The 18,805-nt window shown below is 35.3% G+C and overlaps 1 pseudogene; it reads left to right on the top strand.

Moving 5' to 3' along the window:
- Positions 1-3,217: 3,217 nt before the first annotated feature.
- LOC140608251 (small ribosomal subunit protein uS2-like) lies at positions 3,218-16,770 on the top strand (annotated as a pseudogene).
- Positions 16,771-18,805: the final 2,035 nt, after the last annotated feature.

Genomic DNA, 18,805 nt, shown 5'->3' with positions numbered 1-18,805 from the left:
AGGGACTACTAGTGGATCCATGGTACCACTGGAAGTACTGTTAAATGAGCTGGGCTTAAGTCTTTATTTAATCCCTAATGTCTTTAAGTCTGCTTTTGCACTCTTGGGCTTCAGGGTGTTGAATCTCTCAGGGTCAATGTAAGTTCAGTGTTGTGTTAGTAACTAATAACTCCAAAAGGAATAGTTGTTTATCTATTCCAAGTTTCTGGTCATCTGTAAAATGTAGAACACTTGAAGAAAGATTCATGGGATACAAATATGACTATAAGACAGGATCTTTCCCCAGAGAGACACACAGACTCTCCCTTAATCAGGGGACTAGAGGTCTGGGAACCATCTTAGTTCTAAAACCTGAAAAGACCATGAATTTTCATGCCCTTGAATTGAGTTATGATGCTTATTTTTTCCTCCACTGTATGTCAAGCAGCACTTTAACAGAGTGCCTGTCTATTTCATTTTTACGAACTCTGAGATTAATTAACCATCATCAGAGAAGTCTCATAAACCAGTGCTTAGTGTCTCTGTTTCAATCCCATGGCTGACTATATTAGCTATGCTTCTCTGTTCTCAGATAGTTAACAAAACTTGGCTTTTACTCCTCCAAGTTCACATTATTTTTCTTGAAATGATGGAATAAAATATCATTGCAGCATTCACATATCATCCCTGATCTACAAAAGTGAGCCAACAAAAATGTCTTCAAAAATGATGGTGTCCCCCTTAGCTGGGAGGATGTATCCATTTCTTCTGGGTTGTAAAATCAATTGGAGTATAATTGTTTACAGTAGTGTCTTATGGCCCTTTGTATTTCTGTGATGTCAGTCATAAAGTCTTTTTTATTATTTAGAATTACATTTGAGTCCTCTGTCATTTTTCTTGGTTGATTCAGCTTAAGATTTGTCAATTTTAACTTAAAAAAAAAACACTAGTTTCATTGACATTTTCAATTACTTTTCTAGTTTCCATTCCATTTATTTCTACTCTTACCTTTTTAAAAAATCTTCTTTCTGTTAATTTTTTGCTTAGTTCTTTTTCTCTAGTTCCTCGAGATATGTTAGGTTGTTTATTTGAGATCTTACATTTTTCTTAATACAGGCATCTTTATAGCTATAACTTTCCTCTTAGAACTGCTTTTGCTCCCTCCCATATGTTTCAGTATTTTACGTTTCCATTTTTGTTTGTCTCAAGATATTTTTTTATTTCCATTTTGATTCCTTACATGATCCATTGTTTATTCAGGAGTATGTTGTTCAATTTCTACAAGATTGTGAATTTTTCAGTTTTCCTTCTGGTATTGATTTCTAGTTCATACCATCGTGGTTAGAAAAGATACTTAGTGTCATCTTAAACTTCTTTAGTTTGTTAAGACTTATTCCATGGCCTAAAATATGATTTATCCTGGAGAATGTTTCTTATATGTTTGAGGAGAATATATTGTGGTGCTGTTGGATAGAATGTTCTGTATATCTGTATCTATCCATATCCCTATCCAAATATCTATATCTACATCTAATCTGTATTTGTATCTTTATCTATATCTATGTATCTGTTAGGTCCCTTTGCTCTACAGTGTTTTTGAAATCTCCTCTTTTGTTATCAATTTTCTGCCTGGCTAAGTTATCTGTTGTTGAGAGTGGGGTATTAAGTTCCCCACTGTACTGCTGTTTATTTGTCCTTAGCCTGTTTAGTATTTGCTTTGCATATGTAGGTGTACAGTGTTGGATAACTAAGTATTTGTAATTATTATGTCTTGGTGAATTGACCTCTTTTTCATTATATGAAATTTTTTGTCTCTGGTGACCATTTTAGACTAAAAATCTATATTGTCTGAGTTAAGTATAGCCATCCCAAGACTCTTTTGGTTACCATTTTCTTGGAATATCATTTTCATCCTTTCATTTTATGTGTCCTTAAAGGTAAAGTGAGACTTTCATAGGCAGCATGTCATGGGATCTTGTATTTTTATTCAGCCAGTCTATGAATTTTGTTTGAAAAATGTAATCCATTTACATTTAAGGCAATTATTGATAAAGGCTTACTACTGCCATTTTGGTAATGTTTTTCTGACTGTTTGGGAGATCTGTTACTTTCTCCTCTTTCTGTCTTCCTTTGTGTTGTGAAGTCTAGTGGTGTGGTATGCTCAGATGCCTGTATCTTAATCCTTTGTGTATCTTGCTATAGGGTTTTCTTTGAAGTTAAATGAGGTTTACATAAAATTTCTTATAGTATAATATCCTATTTTAGCTGAGAATGAGTTTGGTTCAATAACATATAGAAACTGCATATATTTCCCCAGTCACATTTTAGGTTATTGAAGTTACAATTTACATCTATATTATATTTTGAATTTAGTAACAAATTACTGTAGTTATAGCTATTTTTTTAAGATTTAATTTTTAGAGAGGGAGTGCGAGTAGTGGGAGGGGTATAGGGGAGGGTGAGAAAGAATCCAAAGGAGACTCCTCACAGGGTACAGAGCTCTATTGAGGGCTTGATCTGACAACCCTGAGATCACACCTGAGCTGAAACCAAGGGTCAGACATACAACCAGCTGAGCCACTGAGGTGCCCCTAGTTACAGCTATTTTTAATGTATTTGTTCTTTAATTCTTAGAGTTGAAAATGACTTATGCATCATCATTACGTTAGTAATGTATGTACTTTTATCACAGAATTTTACATATCCATATGTTTATACATGGTTATTTAGTTTCATTTCAGCTTGAAAAGTTCTCTTTAGTATTTCTTGAAAGTCAGGTTAGTGGTGATGAATTCCCTAAGCTTTTTTGTTTGAGACGTGGTTTATCTCCTTTTCACTTATGAAGGACAACTTTGCCAGGTCAGTATTCTTGATTGATAGGTTTTTCCCAGTATTTTGAATATATCATTCTACTTTCTTCTGGCCTACAAGGTTTCTGTTGAGAAACCCAGTGATCTTCTAATGTGGACTCACTTGTTGTGACAAGTCTCTTTTCTCTTGCTGCCTCAAAATTTTGTCTCTGACTTTTGGAAACTTGAAAGCTAGGCAGTGCTTATCTGGATAGTGCTAGTGGCTTGAATCCACATTTGCAGGGCTGAAGGCAGGGCTTTATGATTAGGTGGGTTCTTAAGCTATACTCTGTGCTCAGATGGGACCATAGGTTATCTCCAAGTTGGGCAGGGCCACTGGCTGGGCTCAGCTATTGGGAGAGGTCACTGGCCAAGCAGCCTGATCAGCCATGGCTGACAGCCATTCCTGGCAGTTGGATAGGGCTGGAGCCTATCTGCTGTTGGGAAGGTTGCTTTTTGGATTTACTGGTCCAGTAAGGCTACAGGTTATGCCTTGTGCTTGGGTGAGGCCACTGGACTTCCTGCTTTGGTCAGTCTGCAGGCTATGTTCAGTAGTCAGACAAGGCCTGAGGCTGTGCTCAGTGGCTAGGTGGCATAGTAGATTGTTCTAACAGACTGCCTAAGTTCGCTGGAAGCCATTTACTGATTAGGATCCTTAGTGAGTTGGGGAGTTGGGGTCAGAGATTATGCTTCATAGCTGGGTAGGGCTTCTATCTTGGCTCTCTGCCCATGTAGGTTTGTAGGATGGGCTCTGAGATTGACACAAGATTGTTCATTGGTTCCCTGTCCAAGCAGTCTATAGGATTTGCTCCTTAGCTGAAATAGTCCATTGCATAAGAACCCAAATTGGGCAGAATTGTGTTTCTTTTTTTTTTTATTTTATTTTATTTTTCTTAAATTTTTTTTCAGAATTGTGTTTCTTTACCAGATAGAGCCACCAGCTTGGCTCCGCAAATGGGAAGAGCCAATGGATGGACTCTATGCTTCGGCACTGCTGCCAGCAGAAATGTGGTCTGCCAAGATCTGGATGTCAGTTGCTGTGAGCTCCACCTCCTTCTCTCTTTCTAGCTGATCTCCTATAGTCTAGCTTCTCTGATCCCCCTGGAACCCCTGTGAAGCAAGACCTACATGGGCCTCACAGGAAGTGTCTTATAATGCTGGGGAAACTGAAAGTCCACTTTGGGCTCTCTTTTTCCCCACTATAGAAACGATAAGCACAGGGAGGTACTCTCAGAGCAGTGTTATAGCATCTTTGGAAAGGGGAATGTGTTCAAGGTAAAATTGCTTCTCTTTTCCTTCTAATGCAGTTTTCCTTTTCTCAGTTTTTGTGGTCCAAGGGGTTGCTTCAGTGTCATTTCTTAGTTCTGAGATTTTCACAAAGGTATTGTCTATATGGATACTAGATAGCTGATCTGTGAGGGGGATTGAAGTTGGGAACCACCTACTCTGCCATATTGTGACATCATGCTTATCAGGAATTTAGTTGCTTAGTTTATCTAGTAGAATAGTTCTCCAAATTTTTGGTATCGGGTGATTTTATGCCCTGAAAAATTGTTGAGGACCCCAAAGAGCTTTGGTTTATATGGGTAAAATCTATATATATGTGCTGCATTCAGTATTACAATGAGAAGTTCGCTGAATATGTATTTATTGATTCACTTTAAAGTAATAATAGTAAGCCATATAAGACAATTTGTCATATATAATTTTATGAAAGTATCACTACATTTTCAAAAAAAGTGAGAAAAATATCATTATTTTATAATTTCATAATCCACTTTAATGTCTAGATTAATAAAACAAAGTTGAATTCCTAGAATGAATTGTATGTTTTTTAAGTTAAAGTATGTGAAGAGTACTTGGTATTACAAAGGCATGTAGTTAGAAATAGAAGTCACACTTTAATAGCATTTCAGGTAATTATGGCTATTCTTTAATATTACAAGGAAACTGGAAAAGTGGTAGTTTCTTAAAGGTCAGTTGTAATGCAGAATTTGAAACCTTATCAATAAATTTCATACTCTATTACATCAGCCCATTTGCACTTTGAATGGATCTTTTATGTCTGCATGACTTTGTAACATCATGCATTGATCATTTGGAAATATTGATTCATGGTGTTATGTAGACCATTCAAATTTTGACACATTTTATTATGCAGTGTCAAAGATCTCATTCATAAATACCATGACAAATCTTATTTGAAAACTCTTTAAATATTGGGGAACTGTCAAGTTCCTGGTAGCAGATACAAGCTTTCTAAAATTATAATTTTCTACTTGAAAACTAGAATTTTATCATTGGCAACAAATGCTCTCAGCTTTTTTTTTTTTTTTTTAAAGAGAAACTATCTATTTTCAAGGATATATTAGCCAAATGCCTAATTCTTTACCACTATGACTTTTATACCAGCCTTTTAAGTGAAAATTTAAAAGAAAAATATTATTTTGATTTTAGGTGACACACAATGTTACATTAATTTCAAGTGTACAGCATAATGCTTGAGCAACTTTCTATGTTATGCTGTGCTCACCAAAAATATAGTCACTGTCTGTCACCATACAACACTATTACAGTAACACTGACTATATTCCCTATGTTGTGCCTTTTATTTCCATAGATTCTTCATTCCATAACTGAAGCCTATATCTTTCACTCCTCTTCACCCACCCCCCTTTCCATCTGGTTACCATTAGTTTGTTCTCTGTATTTATCAGTCTGCTTTTGTTTTCTGTTTGCTTATTAATTTGTTTTGCTTTTTAGATTGCACATATTAATGAAATTGCATTTGGCTTTCTTTGTCTGACTTATTTACTTTCTAGAATCCATCTATGTTGCAAATGGCAAGATCCTGTTTTATGGCTGAGTAATACTCTTGTGTGTGTATGTGTGTGTGTGTGTTTATATACACATACAAATATATATATATAAACACACACATATATATTCCCATATAAATACATTTGCATATATACACATTACATACATATATTACATATATTTGTTTGTATATATATATCAAATCTTCCTTATTGATTCATTAAGACTTTATTCTTCATAGAAGGAATATATGGTATTGTAACCCCCATGAGTCCACATTTTTGTCAACCACCTCAGCAAACTTCAGAACCACCTAAAGATGCCCAATTTAGTTCTTTAAGTCCAAAATCTTTGTCCAGTACACCTTTATAGATATTTGGGGCTGTATTTAAATATATATATATATTTTTTTTTTCTTTATGGTTTTAATTAAAAAAAGTAATTTCTACAATTCCCTAGATTTCTACTGATACATGGAGTAATGCTGCAACATTTGTGGCACATGAGGTTTTTTTGTCTCAGATAGAAGTTTGTACTATCTGAGGATGTGTTGAAATCTGGGTCCACTTATAGACGTGAGAAGAATTGGAATCACTGGGGCGCGCCTTGAGATCAGTGTTCCTTGCAAGATAACTTGCCTAGGATCAGTCACTACATTGTTTTTAAATAAGCCCAAACTAGACCATCAGACAAGTTTATCATATAATTATATTCACAGTCATTCAACTTCATCCATAATTTCTCATTTCCATTCTTACAGTCCTACTTTATCCTGTGAATTTCCTAATTTTAAATAATAGTTCCAGCAAGAATGTGAATTAAACTTATAAGCCATTTCAAAAACCCAAATTATCAGACCCTGAATCTGATAGTTTGTGAAAACAGGCCTATAATCACAAGATATAGGTTTTATTTTAGATGGTTGAAACTATCCAGTTCTCTATGCTTTGAGCCATTAATTTGATATCTTGCACTGGCCATTTTCTTCCTTGAATCTTTCTCATAAAGGGAGGAGAGAGCCCATGCAGTTTTCTCCATCAATATGTTTTATTGCAGCAGACATTTGACATCTGGTGTTTCAAAGTGTTATCTTAATTGACTTTTTATTCCAGATGACCACAGAATAAAATTTAAGTAACTATTTTGTCATCACGTGCCATGCACAACTAGCGTCCCATTTTCCAATAGTAACCAGATAATAACTGCCTTCTGTCCCATTTTCCAATAGTAATCAGATAATAACTGCCTTCAGTAATAAGCCATTCAAATAGTCATATTGATTCCCTTCCTCAAGTGTCTGTAACCATTTCTAGCTCCAATGCTGTGACATTCAAAACTGAGATTGACAAAGAGCAAATATTCTCAGTGCTTTAGGAAAATATTATTAATATAAGAATATAATGGATTATATAATATTTGAGGCTCTAGAGGATGGTACTCTATAAGCTCTTCCTGTAACTGATAAATTCAAGACCAAAACACGCGCATGTGCGCACACGCACACACACACAAACTGCCATAGCTGCAATTCAACAAAAGGAAAATGGAATAGCTTCTCTTGCTCTGCTCCCCAACTTTCCTCTTGCCCAAGAAGAAAGAAACTAGATACCAGAATACTGAGAATAGTCCTTGCCACCAAAATTGCCAGGAGAAACTCATATACCTCTAGTTTTGCTTCTTGGCAGGAAACTTTATTTTATTTATTTATTTTTTAAAAGATTTTATTTATTTATTTGAGAGAGAGACAGTAAATGGGAGGGACAGAAGGAGAAGGAGTCATAATCTCAAGTCAACTCCCTGTTGAGCATGGAGTCCAATGCAGGCCTTGATCCCAGGACCCTGAGATCATGACCTGAGCTGAAACCAAGAGTCAGATGCCTGACTGTGCCAACCAGGCGTCCTGGCAGGATATTTTAAAGCAGCAAAAAGATGTCTTTTGTTCTTCTTTTAAAATATTTCATGAATATATTTAGCTAATGGGATCTAATTTACATCCAGAATGCTAACTAAAGAGTATATGTGAAATAAAGCTTATTATTTTCTGGCTTTTATATTTAAAAAAAGCACAGTAGATGTGAGGATAAACAACGAGTCTGCACCTTTTATAGTCAACCCGTTTTCTGTGTCTCTATATTGCTTATAACCTTCAGTGGTTCCCTATAGTCTTTAAGTCAATTTAAAAAATATTAATTGAGCTTAAATAATTTTCTAAGTACTGTGATAGTTATAAAGAAACTGGTTATAAAGTAATTTCATGAAGCTTAGAATCAACAAGTTAAGGCAAAAATTAAACAGTTTGGTCACCTGAAATGAGTGGGGAAATAAAGTGTGCTAAGGCAATGCAAGGAGAAGGGGTCTAAAATGGTGTAGATAAGGAGTGAATTATAAGCTGAAAAATGAAGGAAGAAATTGGTCCAGCTAGTCTATGTGTGTATATAGGCAGAGGGCAGAAAGGAAGGTCCCAGAGAAAAGACAGAGAAAGGTTAATGTACTTCTGTTTTGGGAGAATACAGCACATCATGGTAGTAAAATAATGTTGCATACAGTACAAAAAAATAGCTCAAGATAAAGTTGATTTACAGTTGGTTTAAAGTTGGAGGTTGATATCATATGTTATAAGATGTGATGAAGATATAACTTTTAGCTTAAGGGTAGTAGCATTCTGTTGAAAGCACTAAGGATGGAAGTGGTATAATCATACACTTGATTTTTCTCAAAATAATTGATTACACGATGAACAATATAATGGGGGAGACGGAGATGAAATAGGAGATTTTCAAAGATGGTGAATCAGGCAAGAGTGGTTATAGCCAAAAGAAGACTGATAGGGATGGGAAGGATAGAGCCCAGAATATATGGAAGAGAGGGACAAGATGAAGTTATGTGTCAGAGGAAAACAAATTACAGCATTCTTTATAATTGAGATTTTTGAAACTACCAGAAATCTGTCAATATGGAATTTAGCTAATTGTAATATACTGATATTAATACATAATTAAAAATTTCCATGGTTATGAAGTATATTCTAGATAGGTTATAAAAATCCTTATATTTGTCAATGAACAAAAAACAGCATATGCTAATTTATGTATAAAGTGAAATTATCCCAAGGTTTTGGTAAGGTGTGTGTGTGTGTGTGTGTGTAAAGAGAGAGGTGAGATTTTCCTACAGGGAGGGATACAAGAATAGATTGAAAATGTGATCAATAGAGGGCTACCAGTGGCTCAGTTGTTTAAGCATCTGATTCTTGGTTCTGAATGTAGGGCTCCATGCTCATTGGGGAGTCCACTTGAAATTCTCCTCCCTCCCTCAGCCCCTTATTCTACTGGCAAGAATTATTCACCTAATAAATTAATTTCCTCAAGTTCAAAATATCAGAGAGAGACAATATTATGTTTCCTTCTAGTATTTATTTTTCCAAGCAAATTCTTCTGTGATAGATATCATTTCTGTGGGTCTCAGTGTGCAGTTCTGCTCAGAGAAACATTCTCGGTCAATGCTAAATAACTGTCCGGAGAGAGTAGTTAGACCCCTATAGAAAGCTTCACAGTCATCAGTCTTGAGACATGAAGCAACCTGGCTTTTGGTCTCTCTCTCTTTTTTTCTCCTTTACAAAGCACTCACAAACATATAAGCAAACTCTAGTAATCAAGATTTTATTTCACACTAATTTATTTAGGTCACTTTGATTCAGGCATTTATTTAGAAGTAACCAGTATGGAAGCCCATCTAAATGGCATGATGCCATCCCATGGATGCAATCCATTGTATAGGATTCCTTCCTGTCTGGTATGACCAAGAGTATCAGTGCCATACTTACCTTGAGATTTCCAACTCTCCAATTAGAATGTGTATCTTTTTAAAACAGTATGTTATGTACACAATTAAATGGTTGCTTTTGTACTCTCAGATTTTAAGAGTCTAGACTGAGGGCTGGCTCTTAGCTTCAAAGAACTGTTTAATCTCTGTATCTTTTCTTCCACAAAAAAAAATCTTAGATTTTTTGCTATAACCGGTTACACATGACTTCATATCATAAGTCCTGCCAAGTATTTATGAATTTATGATGCATCCGATATGGTTACACTCACTTACGTGACATATTACACCTGTTTCTCACATGAGAAAATCAGGGTTACAAATTGCTTATAAGACTTTCATTTCAAATCCAACATTTTAAAATCATTTATGCTACTATATTAGTTTATAATTATACGTTACTATGTTTAGTTATATCCAGATAACTGGATGACATAGAGAGCTTTAATTAAAAATGCCTTCTTAGTCAATCAGAGAATTTTCCTCTAATTTCTCTAAGTAATTTACTTAGTTCTATAAACAGAATAGGTCGAGAACTATTGATGTGTAGGATACATATAACTAACAGGTAACCAAGTATACTTAAGATTGAAACAAAATTAGAATAAATCAGAAGAGGAACTTTTGAATCTTCCCATGCTTCACACTTGGCCATTTTCTCTTTAAAGCACAAAAGTTGGAACTGGAGGGTATTATGCTGAGTGAAATAAGTCAATCGGAGAAGGACAAACATTATACGGTCTCATTCATTTGGGGAATATAAATAATAGTGAAAGGGAATAAAGGGGAAAGGAGAAAAATGAGTGGGAAATATCAAGGAGGGAGACATAACATGCGAGACTCCTAACTCTGGGAAACGAACTAGGGGTGGTGGAAGGGGAGGTGGGCGGGGGGGTGGGAGTGACTGGGTGATGGACACTGAGAGGAGCATTTGATGGGATGAGCACTGGGTGTTATTCTATATGTTGGCAAATTGAACACCAATAAAAAATAAATTTATAAAAAAATAAATAAAGCACAAAAGTGATTTTCTTGTCTTTTCTGTAATTTTTTTTACCATCTAAACTAATTGTTTTAGATTATCATGCAATTGCCCATATCCCATGCAATTGTAAAATGTACAATTTACATAATGTGATATATTCAACATATACTGCTGAACTTGGTGCTATAAGTCAAGGAGTAATAAGAGAAAAGTATCCTGGAGAGAAAAAATTTCTGGTCTCCTTTGTTACTTGTACAGCCATAGAAATGCCAGACACTAGAACTTGTATTCTAAGGAAATTATAATATCCAGGCATAAGAAATTCTGTTGTGTCAGAATTGCCTGACTTCCATAGTATAGTGAAATAGAATAAAATTTTGGAGGATTTTGTGTTAGTTCTGGTACTTTGGATCCAGTTGAAAGATTCTGATTCTGACCACTTATACTAAAGGCTATAGTGAAATGTGTAGAATAGTCTAAGAAATTAAGCTTTAAAATAATCATAGGGATCCCTGGGTGGCGCAGCGGTTTAGCGCCTGCCTTTGGCCCAGGGTGTGATCCTGGAGACCCGGGATCGAATTCCACGTCGGGCTCCCGGTGCATGGAGCCTGCTTCTCCCTCTGCCTGTGTCTCTGCCTCTCTCTCTCTCTGTGGGTGTGTGACTATCATAAATTAAAAAAATAAATAAATAAAATAAAATAATCATAGTAAGAAATTTTGGTGCTGTTATGAAGGAGTATTGATGGGTACCAATTAGTCAAAAATTCATCAAACATTCTAAGGTCAGCTGATTTATTTTATAGTTTGCCTTAATCTGAGATTCTAAGATGTCAACAGGGATGCACACACACATTTTAGTAAGTACTTTTTACTATCAAATATTTTTAAAACTAATGGATTTGAAGAAAATTAGGCTAAGATTTAGGTTGTATTTTATAAATAATAATACATAGTATTTAAGCAGAATAAATTTAAACTTTTTTTTTGTTTTTTAGTCTGCAGAGATCACAGGCAATTTAATATACCACTGGATATTTAGAATACTAGATGTTTAAATAGCAGTATGTCAGTCCTTTCCTCAAATAGAGCAAATGCCCTGATCAAGATTGGTTTTATATCTGAAAAATCATTTATCATGGTAAGTGCGTTTTTTAACACAGCATATATAATGATAAATGTCACTTTTGACCTTCTTGACCGATTTGGAGAGGTTTGATTAGAATATTTTTTTCACTATCTAATATTTTGAATGCTTACCCATTATTGGATTTGTTACCATTTCTGTGAGACATTTACCTTTTAAAGAGGTCCAGCTTTGTGTAATTGCTATCCTAGCTTACTGTACAGCCACTACAATATTGAAATCTCTACATAAATAATGGGTGGTCCCCAAACTCTTTACCATTCTCCAAAATCTAAACTACATCTGATAGAAGTAACCTCTCTGAAAGCAAAATAAACTGTAAATGATTTGTTCATATTATTATTTAATCGAAGAACCATGTTTCAGAAATAAATATAATATTATGAAGAAATAAGTTACCACTGAGAAATGCTATATTAGCTATTTATTCCTGAAAAATGAATCCCAGTCTGATCCCTGAAGTTCTTACCCAGAGTTTATGCTTTATACTCAGAACTGGTATTTATTGTGTTCTACCTATTTGATAGATGAGGGGATTGTACCACAGAGGTACAAAGTCAACTTCCAATGTCAGACATCTCTAAACTTAAAATTACTATTCTCAGTCTAGGAATTTCACTAAAATACAATATTACATAGAAAGGAGCTAGTCCCTAAATGTCTGACCTGCCAGTTTATGTAAATAAGAAGCATAGGCTTTGGACTAGCCAACCCATTGCTTTCTTCTCAACACCTGGAGCAGTGCCCCAACAAGTAGCTCCAATGTAGGCCATCAATTGGTGTGTATGGTGGTGAGACATGGGTCTGTAAGTCAAATTTGCCCACTGACCAGTCAGACAACCAGCACATTTCTTTTTTTTTTTTTTTGAGATTTTATTTATTCATTAATTCATGAGAGACACAGAGAAGGAGAGTCACAGACACAGGGAGAAACAGGCTCCATGCAGAAAGCCCGACATGGGACTCGATCCTGGGTCACCAGGATCACACCGTAGGCTGAAAGCAGCACTAAACTGCTAAGCCACCCGGGCTGCCCAACCAGCACATTTCTTGAAGAATATATTCCTACTGTGTTTTATAATTATGTTGTGAGTGTTATGGTATGTGGAAAACACATGACTCTTTATGGAATACAACTAGAAAAGACAATTATGTTAGTTTATGTCTTCTATCTTATCCACAAACAGATACATTCTTAATTTTTTTTTTTTCCCTTTGAGTCCTAAATCATTTGACAATATCTGCAAAGGGGTATCCTGAAGTGCAACACTGTTGTCTCAACTCCCTTATTGTCCTAGTGAGAGCTATGATCCTAAAGGTGATAAAGGCATAATTGGGAAACTGTAAGAGATCATTCTCATTGCTGCCACACAAGGCTTAGCCATGATTGAGGGTTCTGTCACTTCAAGGCAGTTTCTGATGAAGCTTCTCCAGCAGTTTCCGGGCTATTCCCATCAAGAAGAGGAAGGGAAAGTGTCTGCTGGCAAAAATCTAATACTCTCATTTCCTTGCTCTGTCTCTCTTAGAACTGATGTACATTTTGCTCAAAACTGGTGGAGCCTTCACATTCAATGCCAAATTTTTGTTACAGATTAGTTTTTCCATACAATCATTTGAGCCAATCAGAAATTCTAGAGTTTTGTATGTTTAAAGTATGAGTTCAAATTTTCATATTCTATTAAAATTTAGCCCCCAGATGACAAGCTTATTTTTTTTAGAAGAAGATTTTATTTATTTATTCATGAGAGACACACAGAGAGTGGCAGAGATATAGGCAGAGGGAGAAGCAGGCTCCCTGAAGGGAGCCTGATGCAGGACTCAATCCCAGGATCCCAGGATCACACCCTGAGCCCAAGGCAGACACTCAAGCACTGAGCCACCCTAGTGCCTGACAAGCTTCTCAAAGACTTATTTTCAGTACTCTTTATCTTTGCTTAGATTGAGTTGCCAAAATGCCCTCTGAACTATGTTGCATTATGTGCTACAAACACTAGGCACTGAACTGTTTTATGGACTTTTGTCTTTAAGAAGCCTGTAGCTTCTGATATTAAGAAATTGAGATGTTTTTAATTAGTTTTCAGATATGTAAAGCAAAACACCCTCCTTAATGAAATGTATTTTACTATATTCAATAATTTGTCAGTGTTCATTCCATAATGCTGTACTGTATATCATAATGTAATGAGAATAGCTCATTTCTTTGGATGAATCTTAATATTGTGATGAATTTAAAAAATAGTTTATTAGCCTTTGCTGAGATTTTGAATAAAAATCTTATTCCTATGTTTCTCCTAATGAAGTATGCTGCTCTTAGCTGTGGGTGTACTGGAATGGAGTGTGTGAAATATTTGACATGATCAAAAGATGATGACAGTATTTTGACAAAATATGAAGTGGAGATTAACATACACTACACTGTACACAGAATAATTAAGCTGAATAAAATGTCACAAGTAAAATTTATAAAAGGTTATTTTCTGTCAAATGCAGTTGAGGATGAAGAAAAGTTGGTATTATCACTGTTCTCTGAGGCTTTTCCTTTTTTTTTTTTTTTTACACCTGCCACCTCTCCCACGGTTGAGTATTTAATTCACTCTGAATAATTGCTAACTTAGTAAGCGTACTTCTTTTCTCCTCCTTTACGTGCATTAAGTCTCTGTATTACAAAATCTTCCTGAAAAGTACGCAAATTTTGTGGATTTTTTTGTAGATTAGCAAAAATGCATTCTTGTTTTTGTATTACTTTATTCAAATTTGATATAAGCTTTCCTTAGTTTTCTAGGAAGTAGGAGTAAAAATCATCTGTTGCAGGTTTACAGTTTGCAAAATATTTTATTCTTAAACTATGAATCTTAATGTCCTGTCTTGCCAGATCACTAGCACTGAAACTGACCCTACTCTTTACCTCACCTACATGGACATGTGCTTCTATCACTGCTTTGCCTAAAAATGTTACTTTGTGTTGGTGAGGTTTTGAAAACTCAGGGACAGAACAGACAATGTTCAGTACAGTTTGCCCACTGGAAGAATAGTGGTGGACTTTTAACGACTTTTAAGAACAACATTTTTAAATGAATAGTTGCAGGATTGTGGAGTGATTTTATATATGGATTTTTTGCTCATAAAATTAGCAGCATATTTTGCATGTATGAGTTAATAAGTCCTTGAATCAGTGAAGGAATTTATTAACAACTGTATGAACAAATTTGATAACTTTGATGAAATAAAAGTTTGAATGAAGTTCAAACTTCAAAGTTGAAATAAACTTTGAATGATATTAACTACCAACACCCACATGAGAATACATAATCTGCATAGTCTATATCTGTTAAGTTGAATCAACAGTTAACAATCTTCCAAAAAAGGAGGCATCAGGCCTAGATAGTATTACTGGTAAATTTTACTAAACTTTTAAAGAAGATATAATACCCATTCTCAGAAAATTATGTGATAAAATAAAAGCAGACATCTTAACTTGTTCCGTAAGGCAAATACCAGAGTACTAAAACCAGTTCTCACAAAGTACCAAGTCAAACTCAAAAAAGTATAAAATATTGTACACTGTGGCCAAGGATGAACTCATATGTAGCTTAATATAGATACAAATGTTTACACATAGAAGTGTTTATGGACATGTGCATATACACAGTTTAGGTTATAGACATACATATCCTTTGTCAACTGAGACCAGTATACAATGACACTCCATTAGCAGTGAGCACATTTAATACCCAGGTTTTAGTTTCTAATACCCTTCTCCAATATAAAGAGCTAGGGCTCCTTGAGAAATGGAAAATCCCATGGTTTGGGGGCAGGAAATACACGAAATGAGTCTGGAGTGTCTTACATTGCCAGAAAGTAAGGAAGTGCTCAAAACAAACAAGCAAACAATAACAAGGAACAAGAACAACAAAAACACATAGATGAGGGTATGATAAAGGGACACAGGAGCTGACTGAACAGATTCCTGATGGCCCAAGCTGGAACATTTTGAAGAGCAAAAAAATAAATTACCACTGAATTATAACTTAAAGTATAAAATAAATGTTCCTGAGTCCATACTGATACAGAGTATTAATTAAATGAATGACTGGAAAAAAGAGATAAATCCTCATGCAGAAAAATTCCAAAATGTTTATGTAGACCTGCTACCTTCAAGGAAGGAGCATATTAACTCCCCACTCCTTTAGTATGGGCTGCACCTAGCATTGAAAGGAGAAGAAAGAACAACCTTGCCTTTCTGCACTACCCAGGGAGGGGTATGTATGGCCTTATTCTGCATTCCCATAGGAACTTAAAGGAAAACTTTCACAATATCTGGAGCCTTTGGTCTCCTACAAATGAAGGAGGAGGATGTCTTCAAATTCCTTGCAGAAGGAACCCGCTTAGGTGACAAAATCCTTGACTTCCAAATGGAATGGTACATCTATACAAGAAATAGTGATGCTATCTATATCATAAATCTGAAGCGAACCTGGGAGAAGCTTCTGCTGGCAGCTGGTATCCTTGTTGTTATCGCAAACCCTGCTGATGTCAATGTCACATCCTCCAGGAAGACTGGCTGGCAAGCTGTACTGAAGTTTGCTGCTGCCCCTGGAGCCACTCCTACTGCTGGCTGCTTCACTCCTGGAACCTTCACTAAGCAGATCCAGGCAGTCTTCCAGAAGCCAAGGCTACTGATCCCAGGGCTGCCACCAGCCTGTCGTAGAGGTGTCTTATGTTAACCTGCCTACCATTGTTCTGTGTAACACAGACTCTCCTCTGCACTGTGTGGACATTGCCATCCCTTGCAACACCTCAGTGGATCTGATGTGGTAGATGCTGGCCTGGGAAGTTCTGCACATGCGTGACCCCATTTCCTGTGGACACCCCAGGGAGGTCATGCCTGATTTCCACTTCTACAGAGATCCTAAAGAAGTTGAAAGGGAGAGCAGGCTGCTGGTGAAAAAGCTGTATAACCAAGGAGGGATTTCAGGGTCGTTGGACGGCTTCAGCTCATGAGTTACACTGCTACACAACCTGTAGCTGCAGACTGGTCTGAAGGTGTGTAGGTGCTCCTTGGGGCTATTGAGCAGTTCCCTACTGAAGACTGGAGACCCAGCCTGCCACTGAAGACTGCCACTGCTCAAGCTCAGACAACTGAATGGGTAAGAGTGACCACTGAGTGGTCTTAAACTGCTCTTCCACAAAGGCAAACAAAATGCAAGTAAGGTCCTCAGGTTGATGAAAAACAAACATTTCTGCCAAAAGAGAGAGAGAGAGAGAAGAAAAAAAGAACAACCTTATACTGGCAAAACCAGAAAAATACTATTATCTCAACCACGTGATCAAGGTCAACATGAACAGTGCTAAATTATGTAGAGAGTACATACTTTGTATATTATGTGATAAAAATGGCATTGTACCTCTTCCATCTTTCTCCAACAATCATATAACTAAGTCTAATTGTGAGAAAATAATCAGCAAATTCCAATAGAGAGGTATTCTACAAAAATACCTTACCAGAATTCTTTAAAACTTCCAAGGCCACCGGAAATAGGAAAAATCTGGAAAACTCTCTGTGAGGAGAAAGCTAAGGAGATGTAACAACTAAATGAACTACAGTATCCTGGATGGGGTCCTGGAACTAAAAAATGACATCAGGAAAAAACTGAGGAAAACTGAAAACTTTGGAGAGAAGAATGTAAGGGATAAAATCTCTCCAGTTAAAAAGAGAATTGTTTTTACAACAACTTCTGTATGTATCAACAAGAATCTCATAGTATGGGTTCCGCTAAGGGAGGAAAATGACTTAGCATCATACTGATATATTCATTCATTTAAAAATAAATATATGCCATTTTATTTTCTTCAATTTTGAAGAAAAATTTGGTTAGCAGCATGTATTGTAATCAATAGTAATTCATTAGATGAGAAGATTGTAAGCTTTTATTTTTCTTTTCCTACCACCAATTGCAAGAACATCCCCAGATTAAAAACAAAACATAAGAAAGAGCAAAATTCATTAGGAAATACATATTTAAAGATTGATACATAGAATCATTTAAAGAGGACACTCATTTCTAACTTAATGTCCAACTAATGACTCTAAAAAAGAAATAAGTGATGATTCCTTGGAATATTGGGGGTCAAAAAGCTTAATTCTACATTCTTTATCTTCAAAATGTTCATGCTAATCAGCATAAACATCACCATTTTGTTAATTATGCTTCTATTTTTGTTACAACTTACATGTTTGTTTATATCATACAAAATGCATGACCTTAATGTTCATAAATAAACATATAAATGAACTCCAGTTCATTGTGAGATACTATGCCCTAGGCAATTTATAAAAATACTAAAATTTATGTACAAGTTAATTTAGTTTTCATATATTTTTTATATCACAATGCAAAATAAAGCTGAGTAAGATTTAGTATTTACAATGAAGATGTGAATAGAAAAAGTTGGTTTCCTAGACTAATACAGTGAGTTATTTTATAGTTATGTATTTACACATTATAATAATTTATTGATTTGTGATGATGCATTTCTTTTTTGTCTTTGAATATTTTTTCTTTGATAATGTCAATTGTTTATATATGAACTAGTAGATTCCTTTGATTATTTAACAACTCTGGTAATGTACAGTCATCAGTTATATTAATGTATTTGTCAGGATGAGTTTATAGAAGTAGAGTATTACTGTATATAAGATGTTCCCTTAGTTTAAGTGGACAAATAAAAATAAATGCTTGCTGCATTTATTTTTAATAATGTACAGTTATTGTCTCATATGGTTACAAAAATGCTTTTTATTTTCTCATACTGAGAACCGTTAGGATCTACTGTTTTAGTGCTTTCAAATATACTGTAGAGTACTGTTAACTATAGTCACGCGTGTTACATAAGGTAACTAAACTTAATTTGATTATCACCTAAACACAGTTAACTAAATTTACTGTGGTAATCATTTTATAGCATATGGATGTTAGATTATTAGGCATTATATCTTAAACTAATACAGTACTGTACATCAACTATGTTTCTATAAAACTGAAAGAAAAGTGGCCATTTTGAATAATTCAAGTATGATAATTCAAATAAAGGGTTTATGGACACATGCTTTATTTACTTTAGGGTAAATACCTAGGAGTGGAATTGCTATATTGCATTACTTTATCTTTTAAACATAAGAAACTGCCAAAACGTTTTCTAAAGTGGCTG

This window comes from Canis lupus, chromosome 17 (genome assembly GCF_048164855.1).
Source record: "Canis lupus baileyi chromosome 17, mCanLup2.hap1, whole genome shotgun sequence".
Taxonomy (NCBI): domain Eukaryota; kingdom Metazoa; phylum Chordata; class Mammalia; order Carnivora; family Canidae; genus Canis; species Canis lupus.
The sequence above is the reverse complement of the archived record's forward strand: the minus strand, read 5'-3'. Positions and strand labels throughout refer to the sequence as shown.